Below are 24,549 nucleotides of genomic sequence, written 5' to 3'. Positions count from 1 at the left end.
TATCCTATTCTACTGTTCTCAGGTAGATTAAGTTCTAACTTTCTAGTTTTGGCTAGTTTTGCCAAGTCAAATAAAAGTAAAAAAAGGGACTTAGAATAATTTTTACTTTTTCATTAATAATAAGCTAGATTTTTGACTTAGCTACATTTTTTCCTTAGCTACATCTTTTCCTTAGCTAGATTTTTTACTAAGCTTCAATTATAGCCAAACACACAATATCTACATAATTTTACCAGCTTAATTTTTCCCTCAGCTACATCTTTTCCTTAGCTAGATTCTTTACCCAGCGAGATTTTTTACGTAGCTTTAATCATAGCCAAACACACAATATCTACATAATTTTACCAGCTTAAATTTTTCTTTAGCCACATCTTTTTCTTAGCTAGATTTTTTACTTAGCTACATTTTTTACTTAGCTTTAATTATAGCCAAACTCACAATATCTACATAATTTCACCAGCTCAGTTTTTCCTTCAGTTGCATCTTTTCCTTAGCTAGATTTTTTACTTAGCTACATCTTTTACTTAGCTTTAATTATAGCCAAACACAAAATATCTACATAATTTTACCAGCTTAATTTTCTACTTAGCTAGATTTTTTACTTACGAGACTGAGCGCTCGCTTGCGCGGTCGTTTCTTGAATGTCGATGTCATATGTTTGGGAATAGTTACGTTTTTTCGTATGTTTTTTTGTATACATATAATAATTGGATATGCACTTATATACTTTAAGTTTGTTATTGTATCAATGGCCTTTTTCATTTAACTGTACATATATATAAAAATAAATAAACAAAAAGAAATATGATGAATATTCCGATATTCAGTGCAAATATTTTATATCAATTTCATTAATATTAATTCCGAATGAGTGAGTTTTTTATCTTTCACTTAAATCATTAATATCTATAAAGTTCTATTTCAATAGATAATTTTAATTATTGTAATGTTGATCAACATGTGATGTTAAAGGAAAATCAGAAAATGACATGTAGATCGCGCCCTTCGGGCACTCAACCCTTGACTTTCTATTATTCGTTTTTTAAAAAAAACTATTATGTGAATGAGGTGCGTGAACCTGGCCTGCATAAGTTCTAGAAAAATTATCTAGGATACTCATTAGAAGCGTCTTAATTTGTACTAATTTGTACCGCCATTGATTTAATTTGTACCTCAAAATTAAAGGGTGGAGAAAGGGTTAAAAATGGACTTTTTTTCTAGATGACTTGAGGGCGAAAAAAAAATTGCTACATACGCAGAATAATTTGTACTAATTTGTAGCACCAAGCCCGGAATTTGTACCTCAAAAATAACAACAAAAAAAAATTATTTACTCCAAAATGATAATTAACAATTGCATATTTGCTTCAATTATTGGGGTACAATCCCGTTTTAATCGGTACAAATTAGCTCACGTTCTGCTCTTTAAAACAAAAAAAAATTATTTAAAAATATTGATTTTTGAAGGTGCCATGCAATTGTTAGTTAAACATTTTTATTAACAAATACATGGTGTCTTTAAAAATCGATATTTTTAAATAATTTTTTTTTATTTTAAAGAAAACAATGTAAGCTAATTTGTACCGATAAAATTAGAATTTGTACCTCAATAATAATAATAAAGTATTGTAAATTGACATTTTGGAGTTCCGGGCTTGGTGGTACAAATTAGTACAAATTATTCTGCGTCTGTAGCAATTTTTTTTTCCCCCTCAAGTCATCTAGAAAAAAAGTCGATTTTTAACCCTTTCTTTACCCTTTAATTTTGAGGTACAAATTAAATCAATGGCGGTACAAATTAGTACAAATTAAGACGCTTCTAATGAGTATCCTAGATAATTTTTCTAGAACTTATGCAGGCCAGGTTCACGCACCTTTGTGAATGCCAATCTTTTTTTGTTCCAATTGTATTATTGGTGCTGATGGTGTTATTCAATGATTATCAAATTAGTCAATACAATTTGACCATTATTTTGGCTCGATTTTACTCAATGTATGTGTGTAAATATTTATTACTTTCTCATTTATGTTTTTCGACAAATTATAACCTATCTTAATTTTTTATCAACTGATGGCATTACTGATCTACTAAACGTTGCTTTAAGTTCACTAAATTATTTATCAAATGTGTTTGATTTAATAATATTTTCAATTAAGTTTTGACCATTTTAATGTTGTATATGCTGTTGTTGATGTATTAATAGTTGGAACAACATGTTAACACCGCGAATACGACGACACAATAACAATGACACTTGACGTTGATTTAATTGTTGCATCTGGTTAATGTTATTTAATAATATACTCCAATGGCACTTTTATTGAAAATATTTCATAAATAAATAAAATATATTTGACATTACTGCATCTATGACAATGAGGCAAGGTATTTGTCTATTATTTTGTTTACAGTTTACTCAATAGTATTCATAGCCCTTAAATTGCATATTAAATTAACTTAACCACTATTTTAAATATATCGATTTATTGAATGTATCGAACGTATAACGTGTATGTGTGTGTGAGCTAATGAAAATGAATGTGTCGACAGCGTCAGCCAATAGAATCACGAATAAAGGTGCGACACATGAAGTTAGCTATTAGTACCTTGTTCTTTTTTATATAGGATAGCTGTAATTGTAGCCAAACAATCAATATCTAGCTCATTTTACTATCCAAATTCTTGGGTAAATTGTGAATAAGGAAAATATCTAAAATTAATTATAAGAATCAAACTTAAAGAAAAATTAGAAAAAAAATTCTAAGTCCCTTATTTTACTTTTATTTGACTTGGCAAAACTAGCCAAAACTCGCCACGGGAGGGGGGGGGGCAGGAGGTTCAATCTGAATTTGCCTACGTCCCTTTAAAGTCACACTATGCATGGGCTGCTGTTAATAATTGATAGTATGTGAATACCCGGAAAAAGGTTTATATACAATAATATATAATTATATATAATTGTATATATTTATGTATGATTATGTATAATAATCTATAACACGTATGTACAATTTCAAGACAAATTTTTTGAACATTGTATAAACTTATATATATTTATAAATAAGTATATATAATTATATCCTTTTATATATAGTTATATATAATTAAATATAAATATATAACTAAACTAAATTTTATTCCATTTACTTTGTATATGATTATATATAATTATACACAACTATAACTAAAAATATATAATTGTAAACAAGTTTATACAAACATATTTGGTTTTTTTCGAGAGCTGTAAAAGTTTTTTCTACCATTTTGTACATTCAAGAAGGGTATCAAGATGTTTATAGACAAAAATTTTATTTCATTTAACAATCCATCATCAGACACTCTTTATAAATTTTTTACCAAAACATGTGATTGTATACTGCAACGAAATTTATTATTTCGTGGGTTCTCGGAATAAATAATCATCAGGATGAGTTTTAATTAGTTATTCGTTAACGCTGCGTTGTTAATAACTAATAGGAGTTCGTTATTAATAATTCCGATCACTGTGGATCACTGTTGGAGCTCTGTGGAGGGCCAAGTCAGGCAATATCCAAATTCAGTCCCGTGGCACTCCCATGGTGAGGGACGTGACTTATCATCCATTCTGGTTTCCATAACCATCCGTAGTCATTTTTATTTTTTGACTAGATTCGTCTAGTTTTGCCAAGTTCGAAATAATGGACTCAGAAAAAAAAAATTAAATTTTACAAAAAAAACTTAAGTCCCTTAAAAACAAAAAAACTTAGATATCTACATTATTTTACTCAGCTGTAATTGTAGCCACACAATCAATATCTACATTATTTTACCATCTTAATTTTTCCCTTAGCTGGATTTTTTACTTAGTTTTAATTATAGCCAAACACACAATATCTGCATAATTTTACCAGCTTAATTTTTTCATTAGCTACATCTTTTCTTTAGCTAGATTTTGGGCTAGATATTTTACTTAGCTTCAATTATAGCCAAAAACAATATCTACATAATTTTACCAGCTTAATTTTTCCCTTAGCTATATTTTTTACTTAGCTGTAATTGTAGTCAAACAATCAATATTTACATTGTTTTACCAGTGAAATTTTTGACTTAGCTCAATTTTATTATATAATTAAATTTTATAAAAAAAAAACTAAGTCCCTTATTTTGAACTTGGCAAAAATAGACGAAATGAGTCAAAAAAAAAAATTACTACGGATGGTCATGATGGCCATAATCCGCAATGAGCTGCCACGGGGGGCACTATGGGGTGCCACGGGACTGAATTTGGGTACAGCCCCAAGTCAGTTATACATGACGTCGGATGGGGCGCCTATTCCATGTTTATAACGTGTCTTGGAACGTAAACCTCTTGGCGATGACTTCTACTCCTCCGTCGAAGAGACGAACTCACCGAAGGCTGCGTACACAGCCTGATTGTAAACCTATCGAACTGCGGGCTAGAAAAGCGTGCTGCGCATGTCCGGGGGCGGTAGGTAGGAGAGTGCTACGTGAGTGGGGTTAAAGCTCGCAGCAGCTGAGCACTCAACGCCGTTGTGAAACGACACAACTTGTCTGGCTCTCGAACTGATCACTACCTTCTCGTGACTGGCTCTCTTGGTGTACTACTGGTTCTCTCGACATCGTTTGAATTCTCGTAAAGGCACTCTAGGTATCAGAAGTTAAGTCCTGGTGAAACTCTGTTCAAATTTCCAATGACGGACTAATACTAATGATCACGTTATATGGTTCTCTTATTATAATAATAATTATTATTATATTCTCGCTACATAATGTGTATGTGATGGTTAGACCATCATCACACATAAATGTGTATGTGTGAGTTCACGAATGGATCGCTGTAAATAATAACAATAATAATAATATTGAGATATATTATTATTGCAATGGCAACGTATGTATGAGACCTGGTCACGGATGGATCGCTGTATGGTTCCCGATACAAAATACATATCTCATGAGTAGACTATTTGCTCCCACACTTACGATACTTGTGACGTAGGTATTTTACTATAGTATAGTCACAATGTAATATAGGCGTATGTAACACACTATACTTGGTTCACGATAGTTTCCTCAGGTTTGGTTACGTATAACATAGTCCGATCAGGTGGACCGCGCCCCTCTACCATTTCTAAGACCGAGTTAGGTTTCCGTATCTTGTTCTCGTTACTCCTATGGTCGTTGGCTTCCAGATAACCAACATGGCTCCCCCCCGGTGATTTTGAAGAGGATGGTGAGAAATCCTCGTTGTTAACCTTGGCCGATAGTTCTCGCTGCGCAGGTCAGAAAATCGGTTACAATACATATAGTTTCTGATACGAATAACAAGAGAAATTTTACGATTCATATTTGATCGGATTAACAAGAGTTCAGTTTCTTCTGGAATAGAAACAATATGATCGACTGTCACTTTCATTTTTATATGTTTGAAAAAATTATTATTTTTTGTACTAAAACATTTCATAATAAAACACCACTCATCATTGTGGTCAAAGGAACGAGCCTTCATAATTAAATTTGTGAGTCTTAACCCCGAAATTGACATTGGCAAGCTCAACTGTAATGTACTCATATTAAAAAATAAGTCAATTGAATGTAAGAAAAAAAAAAAAATTGACAAAAAATCTTGAAGTATAAAAATTACTGAAGTTAAAACATAATCTACTTTTATAACTATTCTTATAACTTTATCTAGTCATACATAAGATACTAGATAGATATATATAGATATATATAAGTATACTTAAGATAGATTTAAACTTAGGTATCTTTAAGAGTTATCCAAAGATGTTGACTAAAAGTACAATTATCGTATTAAAAAATATAAATTAAAACATAATTTTATATAAAAAAAAAAATTGTCCTCTTTAAATGTTTGGACTAACACATGTCATGTTTGATATTGGATAAGAACAAATTATATAACATTGTTTTTTGTATTATAATATATTCAATAAATCTTGAATTTCCCAAAAAATAAATTACTGTTTTAATAATATATAGCCACAAAGAAAGACTGCTAAATATAGAGTCATATATAATTGTATAAAATTATATAAAGTTGTGTAACTATATATATGTACAACTATATATTGTAACCGATTTTCTGACCTGCGCGGCGAGAACTATCGGCCAAGGTTAACAACGAGGATTTCTCACCATCCTCCTCAAAATCACCGGGGGGAGCCATGTGGGTTATCTCGGAAGCCAACAACCGTGGGAGTCACGAGAACTCATTCGGGAGCCTAACTCAGTCTTAGAAATGGTAGCGGGGCGCGGTCCACCTGATTGGATTATGAAATATGCAACCAAACCTGAGGAAACCATCGTGAACCAAGTATAGTGTGTTACATACGCCTATATTACATTGCGACTATACTATAGTAAAATACCTACGTCACAAGTATCGTAAGTGTGGGAGCAAATAGTCTACACGTGAGATATGTATTTTGTATAAGGAACCATACAGTGGTCCATCGTGACCAGGTCTTACACATACGTTGCCATTGCGATAATAATATATCTCAATATTGTTATTATTGTTATTATTTACAGCGATCCATTCGTGAACCCACCCATACACCTTTATGTGTGATGATGGTCTAACCATCACATACACATTATGTAGCGAGAATATAATAATTATTAATATTATAATAAGAGAACCATATCACGTGATCATTAGTATTAGTCCGTCATTGGAAATTCAAGCAGAGATTCACCAGGACTTAACGTCTGATACCTAGAGAGCCTTTACGAGAGATCTGAACGATGTCAAGAGAACCAGTAGTGAACCAAGAGAGCCAGTCAAGAGAAGGTAGTGATCAGTTCGAGAGCCAGACAAGTTGTGTCGTCTCACGACGACGTTGAGTACTCAGCTGCTGTCAGCTTTCCCCCTACTCAGTAGCACTCTCCTACCTATCGCCTCGGACATGCGCCGCACGCATTCAGAACACGAATAGGTGTACGATCCGGCTTTGTACACAGCCTTCGGTGAGTTCATCGCGACGATGGAGGAGTGGGGAAATCGCCACGATAAGGTTTCGTGTATCAAGACATCTTATAAACATCGAACAGGCGCCCCATTGATGTCGATATAATAGTCTTGATCCTGTACATAGCTTCTGACCCCGGATTCGGAATTATTAATAACTAACTCCTATTAGTTATTAACAACGCAAGCGATAGCAATAAATAATAATCAGAACTCATTCTGATCGTTATTTATTTCGAGAACCCACGAAATAATAAATTATGTTACAATATATATACAGTGGTGGTTTCGAAGACTACTTCACATATACAATTGTGGTTTCGAGGACATTTGGTGGTTTTGAGGACAGTCCCCAAAACAACATCTCAGTTAAAGGTGGTTTTGAGGACGGTCCTAAAATTTTATCAAGATTTAGCTAATATCATAAATACACTGATGGAAGAAAAAATTTAGGTTTACGTGAACAATTACATTGTATACAAACTGTATTTACAATATCGTCTGGACAAGGACCAGCATTAAATATTGTTTCATACCGATTTTATGTACATTTGTATAAAAATTTATTATTATCAATTAATGCTGGGGAAAATCAACAAGATTGTCATATTATCATTGAAATATTAATTCAAGTGTTGATTAATTGTAGAAAATAAATAAAACAAAATCGTTTAATAGCATTTATCAAGAGAATTGCACCAATGTCATTGCAATTACAACATCATGGATCATTAAGGCTACTTGGTATTATTAAAATAATAATGCTAACAAAATCAATTGAGGGACTTTTTGATACTGATGCTAATTCTGCTGATGGTTTTTATCAACCAGAACTTGATGAACCAGAATGTTGTGATGCATATTGTACATCATTATGGGAACTTGTTGCATTACAAAGACATTATCATTCTGTTGTACAAAAATACCACGTAATATTGCAGCTGGTATACCAATAACTGGTGTTGCTAGTTTACCACCAGAACATTCCAAATTAAAACCCAAAGATTTGTATGGACAATTTGATCTAACTGGGTATTTAATCCATCAATTGAATCTACATGAGTCCACAGACAACAGATGATCAATTATTAATTGTTGTAATAATATATTCAAATTATTACAATTATCAGTTCGTGGACCAGCATCAGCTGATGAATTTTTACCAGCTTTAATATTCATTGTGCTAAAAGTCAATTATTGAAATGACAAATGGTGATCAAGATAATAACATTAAAGATGATAAACAACAACAAATTGAATCACAACAACAATTACCAAATACGAAAGAAATGTATTTGTGTTGATGAGAATATGTGTGATAATGAGAGTTAACTACTACCGTGCCTTATTATACATCAACTATTTTGTCCCCTTCCGTCTCTAATCTTTTAGAAATTTAATTAAAATATGATAGAGTTGAATGAGGATGCTGAGGTTTAGTTATGATCCCATAGATCGATGTCAAGCTTTTTTAAAAAAAAAAAATCAGATTTTTTCGTTGCGGTAATATATATTTAAAGCATAATTGATATTTACGGTCTTTGCGTTTTTATCAGTTTTTATCAAATCGACCAGATTTCTTTCGTTCAGTTGGTATAAAACTTGACAATTATTCTTTTTCTCTCTCCTAGATGTCTCTCTTTTTTTTAGTGTTTATATTTTGGCTGCACTGCCAATATTAATTTAAAGTGGACATTTAGCTTTCTGAAATTTTCTTTTTCAAAATGACTTTTGCTATTTATATTTATACTTCTTTAATAATTCATCTTCATATGTGCATCTTTTTTTTTATGTTTTTTTTTTCTTTAAAATAATGATAAAATAGCTACGTGCAATAGAACTCATATTTTCTTGATTTTTTCAAATTTATATATTTGAATAAATGAATAATTCTTATAAATATTAATTAAACAAAAAATGAATTGTATGAAAATAAACTTTAAATTATTGATTCATTCATTCATTACGTTTTTTATAAAAACAGGAGCTTTTACACAAAATAATCGGTTTTTGTTTATTGTCAAAAAAAGAAATCATATTAAATTACAACATTTGTACCTGGTAGTAATACTGAATTTTAATAATTAATTTTCAACAGATATGTACAGTATGAAGTTGATGGAATATACATATGGAATTACCATATGGTACGATGTCTGATGATGAAATGCAACAGTCGGGTATCCCTGGTGGAAATATTTCTATATATACAGTATTAATCAATTTGATACAGATGAAGTGCTTCTACTTTTCACTTCTTATTGATGAGTCTACATTTGTGTGAAAGACTCGAAATTTTATTTGAGAAGAACCGGGCGGGGTCAAGTATAAAATTTTGTCAAAAGTTAAGACCATTCATATGGGTCAATGATTTTTAAAGAAATTAGTACTTTTGTACTTGACTTTTTTGATATTCTCTTTTTTTGTATGTTTGAAAAAAAAAATAATAACAATTTCGAATACTTGACTCTCCTTTTTGTACAAAAATTTATTTTTGTTTTATGTTTGATTATATATCCCTGATAAATTTTATGAATTGTTATTCAATTTAAGTATAAATCAATAGATATCAGGATTATTACCACCGTCAAAACAGTCATCGAGTTATATTAAAAAGATAAGTGAATTTTTAAAAAGAAAGTCCTTGAAACCTCCATTACATAGTTTCTAAAAAAAATCTATCGGAGGTTTTGGGGACATCAAGTTAAAACGATAACAAAGAAGTCTTATCATATGGTCCTGATAAATTTTATGGATTGTTATTTAATATAATCATTAATCAATAGATATTAGGACTATTGTCACCGTCAAAACAGTCATTGGGTTATATTAAAGAGATGATTGAAATTTAAAAAGAAAAGTCCTCGAAACCTCCATTACAAAAAATGAATTGACGCATAGAAGGACGTCGGAGTTAACTTGATGAAACTTAGAAAAAATAAGAAGCCCTGTGGTCTAGTGGTCAAGGCGTTTGCCCGGAAAGCAAAAGACCCGGGTTCGATTCCCGGCGGAGGAACTTCGTTATTTTTTCTAAGTTTCTGGTTTTTTTCTTCATGCATCGGTTGTTTTGAGGACTTGTGTCAAATCTTAAATTTTATGTATTAAAAATGTATAATGTACTACTTCTATTTTTTGTACCTTTTAAATTCATGCCAACACAATACTAAAATACAAAGGATTCGAATCAATAAGGTAAGTAAAGGGTTGAAACAGTGTGATAACGATGGTCCTCGAAAGTACCAATCGATGAAAATTTTTTGATTTTCGTGTATACAATAAAATCATCTTATACATGAATGTACATTGATGTACAAAGTTCAATCACTGAATAAAATCGCAAAAAAAAAAAATGTCCCCGAAACCACCACTGTATATATATATATAATATATATATATATATATATTTGTTGAATGGCTACTTTGGTGACATCTTTTTTTTTTTTCTGAAATCAATGAAGGACATCACAATGAATAGTGTCTTTTCGAAAAAAATTAAATGTACTCATTTTTTCTAGAGATACGGGCAATAAAGCATAATGTGTCTACTTTGGTGACACTAGTCAGTAAGTGGTGTGGCTTTTTTGGTAACATTTTCTATGTCACCAATCAAGCCAATTCTCCTATTACATATACATACTGATGTCACGAAAGAAGCCACATGTTATATAATAATGAGTTTATACGAATAAATATATTAATTGTCTAGATTCGTGACTTTTTTTATACAAAACATCAAAGTCCACGAAATTATGTTCAGATTTATATAATTAAAGTTAAGGTGAATGAATTTTACTAGTATTGATTTGAAAAACGTTAAAACTAGTGTTTGACGAAAAATACGTATTATCTTCAAATTTTGTCTTGTATTTGTCGTATGTTTTTCGTAGTAACGTACGAGTTTCCGAACATCTATTTTCTATGGTTTTTTACTTTTTTTCTCAATTATTGCTTGGGTCGGAGTCAGATAATGTTAAAACCAGTGTCTCGGAACAAATCTAAGCAGTTTTGAAGCTTATTCATGTGATTTCAGTTTTTCTACTGTCACCAATCTATCCACTTAACAGGAATTTTTAGTTTCGTCTCGTCAAACTGAAAAATAGAAACTTTCTCATAACTAACTGTCCGAGAGACTTGAAGATTCCAGACAGGTTACATTCGAATCGAGCGTATGGAATATGACAGAGAATATCTAATTCGAGTCAATAACTGTGGTGTAGTCTTCGTTTTTGTCGTAAGTTTTTTATAGTAACGTACGAAATTCTGAAACGTTATTTTTCCATAGTTTCTGATTTTTTTTCTCAATTATTGCGCGAGTCACGGTCAAGAAATGTTAAGACCAGTGACTTAGAAAGAATCTAAGCAGCTTTTAAGCTGATTGACGTGGTTCCTGTTTTTTCACTGTCACCAATCTAGCCACTTGACAGGATTTTTAAGTTTCGTCAAGTCAATCTGTAAAACAGAAGCTTCCTAATAACTAACGGTCTCAAAAACTTAATGCTTCCAAGTAAGTTATATACGGATCTGTCGTATGAAATATGATAGAAAACATCTAGTTCTAGTCAACGAACGTCGTGTAATTTTTGTTTTCGTCGTATGTTTTCCATAGTAACGTACGGATTTCCGAAACGTTAATTTCCCATAGTTTCACGTTTATTTTCTCAATTATTGCTCGGGTAAGGGTCAAGAAATGTTAAAATCAGTGAATTAGAAAGAATCTCAGCAGTTTTTCAGCTGATTGACGCGATTCCTGTTTTTTCACTGTCACCAATCCAGCCACTTGACAGGATTTTTAAGTTTCGTCCAGTCGAACTAAAAAACAAAAACCACCTGATTACTAACTGTCCACGTAACATAAAGCTTCTAGACAAGTTGTATTCGGAACAGGCGTATGGAATCAGACATAAAATATCTAATTCTAGTCAATGAACGTCTTGTATTCTTTGTTTTCGTCGTATGTTTTCCATAGTAACGTACGAATTTCCGAAACGTTAATTTTCCATAGTTTCTTGTTTTTTTTTTCAATTATTGCTCAGGTCGGGGTCAAGAAATGTTAAGACCAGTGACTTGGAAAGAATCTCAGCAGTTTTTCAGCTGATTGACGCGATTCTTGTTTTTTCACTGTCACCAATCCAGCCACTTGACTGGATTTTTAAGTTTCGTCCAGTCAAACTGTGAAACAGAAACTCCCTAATAACTAACTGTCCAAGAAACGTAAAGCTTCTAGACAAGTTGTATTCGGATCAGGTGTATGGAATATGACAGGAAATGTCTAGTTCTAGTCAATGAACGTCGCTTATTCTATGTTATTGTCGTATGTTGTCCATAGTAACGTACGAATTTCCGAAACGTTGATTTTCCATAGTTTCTGTTTTTTTTTCTCAATTATTGCTCAGGTCGGGGTCAAGAAAAGTAAAGACCAGTGACTTGGAAAGAATCTCAGCAGTTTTTCAGCTGATTGACGCGATTCCTGTTTTTTCACTGTCACCAATCCAGCCACTTGACTGGATTTTTAAGTTTCGTCCAGTCGAACTAAAAAACAGAAACCACCTGATTACTAACTGTCCAAGAAACGTAAAGCTTCTAGACAAGTTATATTCGGATCAGCCGTATGGAAAATGACATAAAATATCTAATTCTCGTCAATGATCGTCTTGTATTCTTTGTTTTCGTCGTATGTTTTCCATAGTAACGTACGAATTTCTGAAACGTTATTTTTCCATAGTTTCTGATTCTTTTTCTCAATTATTGCGCAGGTCAGGGTCAAGAAATGTTGAGACCTGTGACTTAGAAAAAATCTAAGCAGTTTTCAAGCTGATTGACGTGATTCTTATTTTTTCACTGTCACCAATCTAGCCACTTGACAGGATTTGTAAGTTTCGTCTAGTCAAACTGTGAAACAGAAACTCCCTAATCAGTAACGGTCTAAGAAACTTAATGCTTCCAGGCAAATTATATTCGGATCTGTCGTATGATATATGAAAGAAAACATCTCGTTCTAGTCAACGAACGTCGTTCATTCTCAGTTTTTGTTGTAAGTTCTTCATAGTAACGTACGAATATCCGAAACTTCAGTTTTTCATAGTTTTTGACTTTTTTTTCAATTATTGCTCGGGTTAGTGTCAAAAAATCCTAAAACCAGTGTCCAAGAACAAATCTTCGCAGTTTCAAAGCCGATTCACGTGATTTCTGTTTTTTTACTGTCAGCAATCTATACAACTCATAAGATTTTCGAATTTCGGTTAGACAATTTGAAAAAAAAACTCACCGACAATAATCAAAAAACAGAAAGCTTCTAGAAAAGTTGTATTCCGATAAAGCTGGTTAAATTTGACAGAAAATCTTGAGTACCAGGCAACAAATGTCGTCTATTCTTCGTTTTTTTGGTCATTACCGGGACTGTCATAATGTTTCTCTCATCACGAAAATCATTGTTACCATTTAATACACACATCAGTAATTAAATGTTACCAAACTAGCCGGACGGTATATACTGGCTAGTTTCGTAACTGTCACCAAACAGTACAATTGGTCACGAAGTGTACAGTTTCGTGACTTACCTTGTTAACAGCGAATAATTCATAGATATGATGCCTACATAGTATCTTCCGATATACAATACTTCTTGATAATGTTTTTGATCGATTTCAATGACGTTATATTGTTCCGATGTGATTTAAAATCTTTTAATTCAAATTACTGAATCTTTTAGCTTTTTTACCATTATTTTGTCTTTATATTCATTTTTAATATTTCTAACTTCTTTAATTATAATCGTTATCGGTTAAATAAACTATAAAAGTCATCTTGAATGTTTGTAGTTCATTAACTACACAATTATTAAGGTTTCTCACTATTTCTGATAAAGTGGCTCTTTTCGTGACAGTCACCAAAGTAGACAAATCGTACGATGTTAGATTGGTGACGGTCACCAATCTAGCCAAGAGTCACCAAAGTAGCCACTTGACTCCCAAAATCGTCACCAAAGTAGCCACTAGACAGATATATATTTATATATAATTTGTAACGAAATTTATTATTTCGCTGGTTCTCGTAATAAATAATTAACAGAAAGAGCGTAATTATTATTTGCATGTCAACTGAATTGTTAACAATTAATAGGAGTTAATTGTTAATAATTCTAAGGGTCACTGCATAGGCACTGTGGAGGGTCAAGTCTACTACGAGTGGTGTCAGTGTGGCACATGTTTCGTACATATTCGAGGTCCCGTAGTAGACTTGATACGTTAAACCTCGACCGGTGCTAGTTTTCCCCTCCATCCGTCGAAAAGACGAACTCTCCGAAGGCTACGGGCTGGATCGGATACTTATTCGTGTTGCGGGCTGGGAAAGCGTGCTGCGCATGTCCGGGACGATAGGTGGGAAAGCGCGCGAGTGGGGATTCAGAGGACTTACAGTAGCTTAGCACCATGGTAGAAGTACTACAGGTATGGCAGTAGTCCATGCTTTTTTCGTCGCGTTCTGCGCAGCCTTATTTTTTCAACCAATCAAGAACGCGCCATCGAGCTGTTTTGCTTTTCTTTCTAACACGCAATCTCTATTATAAGGTCCTCTCTCTCTAACATACTGTTTTGACAACTATTTTTTATATTGTTGTAAATACTAATAAATATATGTGGAGCATGTTTATAAAAAATCAAAAAAATAAAAAAACCAAGACATTTTAACAAATAAATTATAATATTTTCATTGTTGTTGTTTTTTTTGATGCCACAAACAATAGAGGTTGTGTTGTATTTATTATACTTGGATTCATTTATTTAATATAAATAATTAATTTTTATTATTGATGTATGTGAATCATTATAAAATATACCAAATCTAGTTGAATAAATATGATAACTTTTGAAAAATTTAAAAAAAACTTGAAAATTTTCTTAACAAATTTGTATCGCGCGCGCATAAAGTCTTCCATTTTTGTGGCGAGAAGGCGACCTTTTGATTGGTTGATTCACAGCGGCCAAACCAGGCTGCGCACTGCCATACCTGTAGTATTTCTACCATGGCTTAGCACAAAACGCTATCGTTAGACGACACAACTTGTCTGGCTCTCGTACTGATCACTACCTTCTCTTGACTGGCTCTCTTGGTTCACTACTGGTTCTCTCGACATCGTTGAGATCTCTCGTAAAGGTTCTCTAGGTATCAGACGTTAAGTCCTGGTGAAACTCTGTCCGGATTTCCAATGGCAGACTAATACTAATGATCACGCTATATGGTTCTCTTATTATAATAATAATTATTATTATATTCTCACTACATGGTGTGTATGTGATGGTTAGACCATCATCACACATAAATGTGATTTTGCGGAGGATGGTGAGAAATCCTCGTTGTTAACCTTGGCCGATAGTTGTCGCTGCGCAGGTCAGAAAATCGGTTACAAATTATATATATAACCACAAAAAAACCCATATATATTTATATATATAAAAAAAATATTTCTATATTTATATACAATTATATATACAATGTATAATTATATATAATTATATATAAACTTTTTTTCCCGGGTACCGTTACACCTCCGTTATATTTTTTTTACATTTCTCGAGGTGTGTTTTTATTCTTTGTTTAACGAATTGAGAAAATGTCATCAGCTTGTCAGAAAAGTAAGTGTTGAAAATAGTATATTGTTTTACGAGGGGGCAATGTTGGTGTTTCTGGCACGCGATATCAAAATTTTACCATCGAGCCAACGTCTCGAGCATGTGTCAAGCGATAATGCATAATCAAGCCAGATACACCAGCATTGTCCCGAGCGAAACATACTATTTTTTACTATTCGTACTCGAGTTACTCTAATCAGGAACATGTGGGTTCTCAATACTATAATTACATGATTTTTGACAATTGATGATGGAGTTTCTAAAAACTTGTTGTCAAAATATCTTTTATATATGCCCAAATTTAACGATTTGGTTATTTTTTTGCACAATATATATTTATAAGTATGTTGTCTTATGACTGGTAGACAAACTCGAAGATGCAGTAATCATTAAAATCTATAAAGAGAGTCAAACTGAGATGCGTCTTTGAGTGTATAGATATGTGTGTATAGTAAAAAATTCACTGTTCTCAACACTGTGAACACATCGATTTGACAATTGATGATCGATTTTTCACACACTTTTGTCAAAATAATTGTCAATTATGATTTTGGGGACACAATAGTGTTTATTTTCAATTTTTTTTTCCAGAAATTTTTAGGATAGCCCCACGAAAAACTATATATCCTGGATTCATTCAAATGGCGTATATCCGGGATATATCCAGGATATATCCGAGATATATCCAGTAGATATCCAAGATATATGCTATATATATATATATATCCTGGGATATATCCTGGATATATGCTAAAAATTTCCTCTCTAAAAAATCACTTTATTTCAGCTAACTTCACACTGAAAGGTTTTTATTTTGTTATAATTTTTTTTGTTTATTGTGAAATGGGCTGAAATAGATTGATTTTTTTATTTTGTTTGTTTTTAATTTTAATTTATTTTCTATTTTCTTAATTGGTCAATTCGGATTTATTTCTTGATGATCTTCATTTAGTGTTTTATATTAAGCTTTCAAGAATAAGTTTTTTACATTTTTTAAACGTGACAGGATAATATTATATATTTTTTTTTTAGATTCAGTTTTGTAAATACTAAATAGTTAGGTCGTAAAGGGTAAGAAAAAAGTTAAATCCATGGATTTCATGATTTCGGTTTTGTTTTGAGTGTAGTGGAAAAAACCTTTTCGTGGCTACCATTTTTAAATTTTATTAAAAAACCACATAAATTAGTTCAGGCTATGGAATATTGAAACAAAATGATTAATTTTAATTGTTTTTCAAGTGAATAAACATTCCAATGAGTTGACGATGCCCCATATTGCTTCATTGAAAAATAAAAAAACCACATAAAATTAAAGCAATGCGTATGAGCCTTAGAATATCCAAAGCAATACGTATTGAGCTAATAAAAATTGACGCAATACGAATGGGGCTGAAAAAAATTAAAGCAATACGTATGGGGCTAATAAAAATTAAAGCAATACGTATGGAGCTGGAAAAAATTGAAGCTATAAGTATGAGGCTTAAAAAAATTAGAGCAATACGTATGGGGTCGAAAAAAATTAAAGCAATACATATGAGGCTTACAAAATAATTATTTCTTATCGTTTACTAAGTTAATTAACACTCTAATAAGTTGATGATGCTCTGCGATACAAGTAAATTCTATCTACCTATTTTAAATAGCCTCATACGTATTGCTTTATTGAAAAAATGAAAAAAACAATATAAAATTAGTTTAGGCTATGAAATATTGATACAAAATAATTATTTCTAATTGTTTTCTAAGTAAATCAACATTCTATAAAATTCAGTGACCAAAATCCATTTAGCTATCATCAGTTGTTGAATTCACGAGGTAATAGGGTTTTCTTTGAATTCTCCCAATTTATTTGAATATTAACGAGTTAAATAAATTGTCTGTATCATTATTTTGAGTATTATTTTGACTATAATTTTTGGTTAAAAAAAAACTCACGGAAAAAACCGCACGAAGCGCGGGTATGCCCTAGTAATAATAAAGTATTATGTTTTAATATTTGAGTTGTCGATATTATTACTAATGTAGACATTACTTGGTGTGAAGAAACATTGATATTGTCGTCCATTTAATATTTGAGATATAACATTTAGAAAAACTGCTACAAGAGCGTGTTACTCTTTTATTCTTTTTGGCATTTTTAGGATATATCCTGGATATACGCTATTTGGATATATCCAGGATATATATTTTTTCGTGGGGTCATCGAGTTTCTCTACCAGTCATAAGACAACATTTTTACAAATATATATATTATGCAAAAAAATAACCGAATCGTTGAATTTGGGCATATATAAAAGATATTTCGACAAAAAGTTTTTGAAAAATCTCTCATCAATCATCATATGAGCAGAAATGCCAATTATCGGCAAGGTTTGGGTGACCCATCCTCAGAACTTCTTAAAATTCTGACAGATTATAGTCCTCGATAAAATACACTTGCGTATTTTTTTTTTAAATTTTTCGTCCATTAGTTTGGCAGTTATTGTATGAGGCATTTTATTGATATGGGTTTTTTTTTTTTTTTTTGGTTCATTTTCTTAGTATTTTGTCGGTGAATTAAAATTTAAAGAAAAATCGTTTTTTGACTGGAATTTTTTCAGCTTTTCGAAAAAAATATCACTTTTTTTTTTGACGTTTATACACGGAGAGAAATCCGCAGCAAATATTACTGTAGTGGTATCGTAAAAATCATAGCTGACGTCATTAAAGCGACTAATTCCCACTTATTATAATGATTATTATTATATTTCATCTAAATTTTTTACTGTAGTCTACCGGAATTTTTGGAGTTCTCGAGTTAATGGTATACTTTATGCCAGAAATTACTGTAGTGTACAGCAGGTTTTCCCGCCAGATGACACGAATATTTATTGGAAATCAAGTGTGTTCCTAACCTCTTCTAAAAAAGTTTATTGTTTTTATTTTATTCATGAATCTAAATAAAAATGCGGTGAAACACATGAAAATTATAAAATGGTTTATTTTTTTAAAATTAATAAACACGTTACATTTTTATTTTGATGTTTAAACAATAAGGTTTTATTTAATTTTTTGTGTTGTTTTTTTGTTTTGTTTTGATTAAAATTACTGTAGTGTAGTAGGAAATTCTAGTCGATCCTGGTGGTCTCCCCACGCAACTTCTTAATTTCCAGTAAAACTACAGTAAAATTTGTTTGATACTCTACAGCATCATTTGCTGCGGATTTCTCTCCGTGTAACACTCTGAAAATCGAGTTTTCCGCAAAATAAGCTGTTTTAGTCGCGTTGCCCGCAACAAAACAGATAACAAAATTGATAAGTTTGAAAATATTTTTTTCGGAAAGCTAAGAAAATTTCACAAAGGATATGTGAAAATCAAGTTGGGTTCTCTATAACAACGAACGGAATCAACAAAAAAAGCAAAAAAACAATAAATTTAAATTTTCAATTTTTTTAAATCTGTAATTTAAAATTCATGGCAAGGTAAAGATATTAGTGGAGACTAAATTTTATAACTTATATTATAACGTCATTTTGAGCAAAAAATAATGGCCCCCACAGAATTTCGATATCTCGAATAATTTTCGAGATATTGAAGAAACAAGATATCAATTTTTTTTTTGTTTCCTTATTTTTGTTATGAACAAACGGATAAGAAAAAAATTAATTTATAAATTGTTTCTAATAGTAATTTTTACGAGGAACATTATGGATTAAACAGCAATATCATATCTGAAATAGTTTTCGAGATATTAAGCTTTGAAGGTAAATTATATCGAAATTTGTTGTTAATTTTTTACTCTTTTGGGATTTTTATATAATAATAAATGCAACCAAAAAAAATATTGATATTGATTTCAGTAGTATTTTTTACGTAGAAATCAATGGGCATAATAATAATGGGAGATGCGAATCAAAAAAGCGTCTACCTAACACGTCTCTAAAAAAACCATAAAAATTTGAACATCTTCAAAATAACTCTGATATATACCGTTTGAATATATATTATATATGGTTTTGAAATATGACAAATAACAATTATATTTATATAAATAACCAAGGAGAGATGTTTGTATGTTGGCTTGGCCTTTTGAGGTCGCTATGGGAACCTAGTAATTAATTTAAAAAAATAGAACAATTTTTTGCATCCTGGGATTATAAAAGTTGATGGTATAAAAAACATTACACATGTGTTCAAATAAAATGATGATAGATGTCATTAGTTTCTATGTCTCTAAGGCCGTATACGGTCTTATATTGTTTTTTAAAGGTAGCTGCGATCGTAGAGTCCGAAGCGAACGTATGCGTACTCTCCAGTCATTATAAATACTAATCTCATGCGCATGCAAACATATAAATAATGGCAGCGGCAGCACACAATTTGTTTATTAATTAATAACTTGGTCAATTATTATTTAAAAAAATTGAAAATTTGGAAAAAACTTCTCGATATATAGATGAACAATGTTGCCACTGACAGGTTTATAAATTCGAAAATTTTCTCGACACTTTTTTATCTCAAAGTTCAAAAAACGTATTTTGCGGCCGGCATTATTTAATAAATTAATAAATTAAAACAATACAAGTAAATAATATTTTTGATGTTACTTTAACTATCGCTAAACTATAAAAAACTATATGCAAAGTTTCAAGTCGATTCATTAATTATTAACAAAATTATGACGAGTTATACCTGGAAAAATAATGTTTTTTTCGAAAAAAAAATAATCAAACTTTATTTTTTAATCCATTAAATAATTATAATTAAAAATTATTTGTTTGAAAAAAAATATGTCATTTTTGATTCTGTACATGAAGGTATTTTTTTTTTTTTTTAAAATCATTTTGAAATTTTCGTAAATTTAACCTGAACAACGTTACGTTTTATAGGCCTCCGAGCGCTCGACTTGTTATTGCATCCGGACCCTCAATTTTGATATGTTAATTTTATTGTCTACGAAATACAGTCACGATATTATTTCTCGTTTAATATTGACTGAAAAAAAAAAAAAAAAAAATTCACTCCAAAATGATTATATATAGATGCATGCCTTTGACGATGAATATTTTGGATTGCTTTTCTATTTATTTGAAAAAAGGGCAAGGGCTGATTTGTACCACTTAAATCAGAATTGGTACCTAAATAAAAATAACAAAGCATATTGTAAATTTAAATTCTGGAGTAAACTATTTTTTTTTTTAATAATCTTAAAATACGAATCCTGCTTTCATTAATTCAAATCTTTGACTTTTTTTCCTAGAATAAATAAAAAAACTATCCATCATTATTTATTATCCAAGGTGCCATGCAATTGTTAAAACAATAAATTAAACAATTTTCGTCAAGCAATTAGTTTTATTAATTTCTATTGAAAGACAAAATCTGTTATTATCAATACAAATTAACCCACGATTTTTCTTTCAAGAATAAAAACAAATCATTCAATAATATTTTTTTTTTTAGGTGCCATGTAATTGTTAATAAACAATCGCATGACACCTCAAAATAAAAAATCCTTTCAAATGATTCTTTTTCCACCTTTGAAGAGAAAAACGTGGGCCGATAACAGCAGAATTCGAACTTATTAGTTGAAAAAATATAAAAAATTGTTTATTAACGATTGCATGTCACCTTGAACAATTGTTAATATTTATTAATAAATATTGTTGAATAATTTTTTTTTTTTATTCATGAAGAGAAAGTCGTGATCTTATTTAAACCAATGAATGCAGGATTCGTACTTCAATAATGATTTTAAAAAATGAACTGTTTACTCCAAAATTCTAATAAACAAACTAGCAATACTTTGTTATTGTTAATTATGTACAAATCTTGATTTAATTATTGCAGGTTCGTGTGCTGTATTTGAGAATAAATCCATCCGTTTTTATTTTTTGTGGTTGAATTTTGTTTTTCTTTTTTTTCAATTTTTCATAATTTTTTTATTTATAACACATTAAAATCTTTTTTATTTATAACAATTTAATTAAATTATAGTAAATGATTTGAAGGTTATAGGCAATTATATTTTTTAGCAGATGAAATGTTATTATAATCACATATGTCAATACACACATACATATATATATATGCAATTAGCGCCATTTATATCAATTTATACGACATGCACGTGATCAATCTAAACTGCAATCAAAATCAGCACGAATTATCGCGGCGATCAAATTTCAAACGAGAGCTAATCAAATTCAAGGCATTCAGGCAAGTTTAGAAATCATCAAGCACTGCCATGACACCAATGCTTTTTTTACTATAGGAATCTATCTCTTCTTTTTTTTATTATAGTAAGCTGAAATAGAACAATACTAACTTTAAATTTATCTTTTTCGTAGGCTTAGCAACAGTAAAAAGACCAAACACGGATAATAGAAGTGAGACCTATTTGCTAACTGCAAATGAAAGATCTGAAAAAGCTATTAATGTCAATCAGTTGGACAGTGAATCGAGTCGTGGAGAGCTTCCAATAGCTGACCAAGGGCCTGGGCATCGATCAAAAGAAAAAAACTTGATAAATCAATATAAAACTCGCTTTAAAATTAACCTATGCTTTTTGGCCTCGACCAGCTAACGAACGCTCCCCAGATGAATTTATCACAATAGATGTTCGAGCCAAAGTTTTACTACCAGGTCCGAAAACTGTATCAGTCGTACCAGTCATATCAATAATAATAATAATAATAATGTATATTACTAATAATGTATACAATCTATATATAACAGTTAAAATAAATAAAATTATACGAATGAAATTGTGAACGAGAACTTGTATACCTTCTCTTCCATTCACACACAACTCTAAAAAAAGTTGTTTCACTTTCCCCGCATGTACTCGCAAGTCGCAACACGCTAATTTTTTATAGATTTTTATTCGAAATACATCACTTAACTGTTAATCCCGGGATAAAAAAAAACGAGGTATCATAATGAAATATAATTGTGTTCGATACTTGAGATTGTATCCCTAAGTGCCATTAAAAGTACTTTTTGAATATCACTTAAAGGTATTTTAAACGGGATCATTATGTTTGACGAGTATTTGAAATGCAATTGTATCCAGTTAAAATACTTGCCTATTATTTGAAAAAAATAATTTCAACAATACCGCGTTTTATATATATAATTGACAATCTCATATATTCGTGGATGCTCTATTATTTTGCATAAATTCGTTTCCTACCCGGGTTCGATCCTACGACTCCCTAATTACTAAGCCTACATTCTAACGCACGAGACCATTTTTACGAGTCGAATAAAATCGAAATTTTGTTCATATAAGCTACAAGGTGATCCATACAAGTATAATTGATTTAAAAAATTAAAAAAGATGTCCACTATCGCTATTTTATTAATTGACAGAAGATTATTTGCCGATACCGTTTTAATCAATTATGGCAAATGTATTTAAGGAAAGGATGTGACCAAATAAATAAATTAATAATCTTCATTAATTCCTCAGCAATATTTGCCATGATAAATTAATATATTTATCGAAAATATTGCTGAGAAATTAATTTAGATTACGAATTAATTTATTTGGTTTCATGCTTTCCTTAGCAACATTTGCCATAATTGATTAATTAAGAAACTATTGACAAATGTTGATAAGGAAAGGATGTAACCAAATAAAGTAATTCGTGGTCTAGATTAATTCTTCAGCAATATTTTCTATATTACATTAAAATCATTGTGTCAAATGGCTAAGGAAGTAATCTAGACTACGAATTAATTTATTTGGCTACATCCTTTTCTTAGATACATTTGCCACTAGTTTTTTGATTAATTAATTGTGGCAAATGTAGTTAAAGAAAAGATGTGGCCAAACAAATTAAATAACAGTCCAGATTAATTTTACAGCATTATTTTCTATATTAAAATAAAATTATTGTGTCAAATACCCTGGTAGAAATTTGTGAGTGCCACCTGACTTTACATGTATAAGCATATTTTCTTCGACAGGTTAAGTCGGGTAATAAGACGGGCCGAGGAAATTTTTCTACCGGGGTGGCTAAGGAATTAATCTAGACTGTTAATTGATTTATCTGCCTACATCTTTTTCTCAGATACATTTGCTATAATTAATTGATCAAAAAGCTATTGGCGAGTGTTTCTAAGAAAAAGATGTAGTCAAATATATAAATTAACAGTCTAGATTGATTTCTCAGCCATTTGACACAATAATTTTATTTTAATATAGAAAATAATGCTGTAAAATTAATCTAGACTACGAATTAATTTATTTAGTTTCATGTTTTCCCTAGCAACATTTATTTGGTTACATCCCTTTTTTAGAAACACTTGCCAATAGCTTTTTAATTAATTAATTATGGCAAATGTGATTCATTAAAAAATTATTGAACTCTAAAAATAATTGGAGTTTATTAGTATATAATATGAGGGTTATTATATTGAAATTTTTCTAAGTCCAAAAACTGAAGTATCAGAATACTTTTCAATTACTTCCAAAATACTCAAATATTAAAAATAACCTTTCAGGGACAATCGTGTTTGAGAATCAGTCTTCAAATTCCTCAATTTTACTTTTTGAAATACCGATCGAATATCGAAAAATATTCACAAATACTCATAAATATCGCCGGAGATAATTCAAATACTATAGTTTTAATTATCTTCTATAGAAAACATTAAAAATACTTTTCTAATACTCAATTTTTTCATTTTTGGTGAGAGTACAAATCAAATTTTTTATAGCAGAGATGATATAAAAATTTTCTAAATCCAAAAAGTTCGAGTATTAGAATACTTTTCAAGTAGTTTTAAAATATTCGAATATAAAAATACCCATCAGGGCTAATTGTATTCGAGAATCAGTCTTCAAGCTCCTCATTTACTTCTTTCATAATACTACCAAAATATCGAAAAATACTCATAAGTATACTTATGTTATATATATTCTCACAAGTACTCATAA

The 24,549-nt window shown here is 30.7% G+C and overlaps 1 protein-coding gene, 1 non-coding gene and 1 pseudogene across 3 annotated transcripts in view; 2 read left to right on the top strand and 1 right to left on the bottom strand.

The window, feature by feature from the left end:
* The window catches only part of LOC122855078, a 193,571-nt pseudogene that overhangs the window by 70,284 nt on the left and 98,738 nt on the right, over nucleotides 1–24,549 (bottom strand).
* The window catches only part of LOC122855075 (protein saal1), a 67,390-nt gene that overhangs the window by 42,615 nt on the left and 226 nt on the right, over nucleotides 1–24,549 (top strand). The window contains exon 5 of one of the 2 annotated variants that reach the window (XR_006374039.1): nucleotides 21,953–22,247. The exons of the other annotated variant lie outside the window; for it this stretch is intronic. The gene's annotated coding sequence lies outside the window, so the exon portion shown is untranslated. The remainder of the gene's footprint in view (nucleotides 1–21,952; nucleotides 22,248–24,549) is intronic. 2 annotated transcript variants of the gene reach the window in all.
* On the top strand, nucleotides 9,941–10,013 carry Trnas-gga. The gene has a single exon. It is a non-coding gene; the product is annotated as a tRNA-Ser (tRNA).

This window comes from Aphidius gifuensis, linkage group LG4 (genome assembly GCF_014905175.1).
Source record: "Aphidius gifuensis isolate YNYX2018 linkage group LG4, ASM1490517v1, whole genome shotgun sequence".
Lineage (NCBI taxonomy): Eukaryota > Metazoa > Arthropoda > Insecta > Hymenoptera > Braconidae > Aphidius > Aphidius gifuensis.
This window is presented reverse-complemented; position numbering and strand designations above follow the sequence as displayed.